This window comes from Anopheles arabiensis (assembly GCF_016920715.1).
Source record: "Anopheles arabiensis isolate DONGOLA chromosome X unlocalized genomic scaffold, AaraD3 X_pericentromeric_contig0009, whole genome shotgun sequence".
In the NCBI taxonomy this organism is placed as follows: Eukaryota; Metazoa; Arthropoda; class Insecta; order Diptera; family Culicidae; genus Anopheles; species Anopheles arabiensis.
Genome location: NW_024412087.1, coordinates 157,501 through 161,390, shown reverse-complemented (window position 1 = coordinate 161,390; position 3,890 = coordinate 157,501). Strand labels below are relative to the sequence as shown.

The 3,890-nt window shown below is 57.9% G+C and overlaps 1 pseudogene; it reads right to left on the bottom strand.

The window, feature by feature from the left end:
- Nucleotides 1-321: 321 nt before the first annotated feature.
- The window catches only part of LOC120907547, a 7,918-nt pseudogene continuing 4,349 nt past the window's right edge, over nt 322-3,890 (bottom strand).

The following is a 3,890-nucleotide window of genomic DNA, read 5'->3' as shown; positions in this document are numbered from 1 at the left end:
AGTGTTAAGTGTCCTTCTCCATCCTATGTCAAGTCACTCGTCTGACACGGAAGAAGCCAACTCTTGTCCACTAGTATAAAGGAACGGTCTCCAGACCAGGTCAAGTCACTCGTCTGACAAGGAAGGAGCACGCACCAAGCTTCACCAGAGCACGGTACCACGGTCCCCAGACCAAGATGGTTAGTTACGCCAACGAGGAAGGGGCACGCGTTCCCTTGCTACACTCAACTTAGTACACTCATGCTCTCACAAGAGTATCCCCTGTGTCGACGTGGTCCCCAGACCAAGACGAGCTTGCGCACATCGAGGAAGGGGCACACGGACAAACCACCAAGCATGGGTCGCCTGAGAGGATCGATGCGAACGCATCTCTACAACTCGCAGCTCCCAGCCTGAAGTCCCGTCGTTTGCGGGCGGTTGATAGGTGTCGAAACTAGGTATATCCACGTTGGGCAGAGCTCAAGCCAACGGCGTTCCCAGTTACGGTACTAACACGTGCAGCGAACTCCACTCATTGCGGCCTAGGTATAGCGGGATGAGACGCCGGGCTGCAGACGCAGACTCCAACGGATCTCAGAGGGTTGTTAGGCCCGCTAGCTTCCGAACACCTAATGGGTTTGAGAAGCGCTATCAGCTCGGATTGGCTACGACCTTAGAGGCGTTCAGGCATAATCCAGCGGACGTAGCGTCATACCAAAGTCCGGTCGGACTAGTATTGAGCCAGTGGTCCGTACCTGTGGTTCCTCTCGTACTGCACAGGAATTCCGTTAAGATAGCGACTATAAGCACACACCAGTAGGGTAAAACTAACCTGTCTCACGACGGTCTAAACCCAGCTCACGTTCCCTTGAAAGGGTGAACAATCCTACGCTTGGTGAATTTTGCTTCACAATGATAGGAAGAGCCGACATCGAAGGATCAAAAAGCCACGTCGCTATGAACGCTTGGCGGCCACAAGCCAGTTATCCCTGTACCTGGGCCATGGCCGTGAGGCCCAGAACCTGGTGCTGCAAGCTGCCAGAGGAGAAAGCAGACGTGCTCATTCTCTCTGATGTTCTGCGCCCACCTGAAAACAACGGCCGGTGGGCATTCAGCAGCTGCAAGGCGGTAGCGGTGGTAGCTGTCGGTGAGCTACCAATACAGCGGGTGTGGTGCAGTGAAGCTCAGGGGTTGGTTGCAGCGCAGATCGGCGGAGTGGTTTTCATCAGCTGCTATGCTCCACCAAGCCTTAACCTCGCAGAGTTCGAGCGCTTCTTGAAGCAATAGAACTCGAAGGCTTCTCCACCCTCAAGTCGTCGTCGCCGGCGATTTTAACGCCAGACATGAGGAGTGGGGCAGCCCGAGGACTTGCGACCGCGGGGAAGAGCTGCACGGAATGGTGGAGCAGCTTGGCCTAATCGTGATTAATCAAGGTCGGGAATACACGTTTGATGGCAACGGGGTGGCTCTCCCGAGTATAGTGGATGTGGCATTCGCAGGCCGTCGATCGCTCGCCCTGACACCTGGGTTGTTAGCACAAGCTACACCGCGTCAGACCACCGCTATGTTCTCTACACCGTGGGAGAACACCACCATCCCCCGAACAACTGCAGAACCAACAGCAGACAGCGCAGCAGTCGTCTCAGCAGCAACAACAGCAGCAGCAACAGCAGTCCTTACAACAGCAGCAGTTATCACAACAGCAGCAGCAGCAACGACAGCGGCAACCATCGTCGCAGCAGGGTGATTCCTCAAGCCAGAGGCGTGCGCGTCACGCTGGCCGCCGATGGAAAGCCTCGCAGTTTTCTCCTTCCTCATTCCTCGAGGCGCTGTTCGCTGCGGACTTTGTCCAACGCGCAACGAGCCAGGAGGGTATGATCGCAGCCATGCTCAAGGCTTGCGACGAGACGATGCAACGGGTTACCCGAGTGCACCAAGACCCGCATCGGAACATCTTTTGGTGGTCTCCCCTCCTGGCTCGACTGAGGAACAATTGCGAGGTTGCCCGTGACCGGTTGCTGCAGACGGCTGACTTGGAGGAGCGCAGCATAGCAGCAGCAGAGCACAGGACAGCAAGGGCGGAGCTCAGTAGAGCAATTCGAGCTAGCAAGCGGAACTTGTTCCAGGAGCTGATCGAAATTGCAGAAGAGAATGCGTTCGGGGCAGGATACCGTGTCGTCATGTCCCGGCTCCGGGGCAGTCGGACGCCTTCAGAAGCGGACCGGGTCGTCCTCGAACGCATTGTGTCCGACCTCTTCCTGAGCATCCGCCCTGCGACTGGTCGCAGCTGAGCAACGTTGGAAGCGTCGAGGGAGCAACAACAACGGCGGGAATTGCACCGGTAACGGACGACGAGCTGCTGCTCATCGCGAGTCAGATGGCGAGCCGCAAAGCACCAGGGCTCGATGGCATCCCGAATGCGGCGGTGAAGACGGCAATCACCATGTTCCCGGAAGTCTTCCGGGTCCTGTACCAGGATTGCCTGAACCGCGCTTCGTTTCCGGCGCAGTGGAAGAGGCAACGACTGGTGTTGCTGCCGAAGCAGGGAAGCCTCCGGGAGAGAGCAGCTCGTACCGACCCCTCTGCATGCTCGACGCACTGGGGAAGGTACTTGAGCGCCTCATCCTGAATCGCCTCAATGAACATCTCGAAGAGCCGTCTTCACCCCGACTGTCGGACCGGCAGTTCGGATTTCGTCGAGGCGGTCGACAGTGAGCGCCATCCAGCGGGTTGTTGAGGCCGGCCGTACCGCCATGTCGTTCCGGCGAACGAACGGCCGGGATAACCGTTTCTTGCTTGTGGTGGCGTTGGACGTGAAGAACGCCTTCAACACGGCCAACTGGCAATCCATTGCCAGTGCCCTTCAGGCAAAGGTGTTCCCGTCGGCCTCCAACGGATGCTTCGAAGCTACTTCGAGGATCGTGTGCTGTACTTTGACACGAGCGAAGGCCCGTCGTACGGCATGTAACCGCAGGTGTTCCACAGGGTCCATCCTGGGCCCAACTCTGTGGAACATCATGTATGACGGGGTGCTGGATGTGCCGCTACCTCCCGACGTCGAAGTCATCGGATACGCGGACGATCTGGCGCTGTTGGTACCTGCTACCACCACGGACGAGGTTCGCGCGAGAGCAGAGGAAGCCGTTGACCAGGTCCATCGTTGGATGCAACAGCACGGTCTGGAGCTGGCCCCAGCCAAGACTGAAGCCGTCCTGATCTCAAGCAAGAAGACTCCGCCGCAGGTGACATTTCGCGTCGGTGACGTGGAAGTCCAGTCTTCTAGGAGCATCAGGTACTTGGGCGTGCAGCTCCAAGATCACCTGAAATGGCGAGATCACGTCACGAAAGTCTCCGAAAAGGCGTCGCGTGTGGTGGCAGCTGTAACGCGCCTCATGCAGAATCACAGCGGCCCCAGGACGGCCAAGTCAAGGCTGCTGGCGTGTGTGGCAGAATCGGTGTTGCGGTATGCTGCTCCCGTCTGGGCTGAGGCAACTCAGGTGCGAGAGTGCCGACGGATGCTGCAACGAGTTCAGCGAAAAGCAGCCATCAGGGTGGCACGGGCATTCCGTACCGTCAGGTATGAGACGGCCACCCTACTCGCTGGACTCGTACCGATATGCCACCTCATCAACGAGGATGCTCGGGTTCACCAACAACTCCTTGCTTCAGACCGTGCTGCAACGAGGGAGGACATCCGGGCGACGGAGCGGCAGAACACCATCGACTGCTGGCGGGAGGAATGGGATGCCGACGCACTGCAACAGGATGCTAGCCGGCACACGCGGTGGACGCACCGTGTAATTCCATCGGTCGGCGACTGGCAGTCTAGGAAACATGGAGATATGACTTTCCATCTGGCACAGGTTTTGTCCGGACACGGATTTTCCGTGACTACTTGTGCCACAATGGAT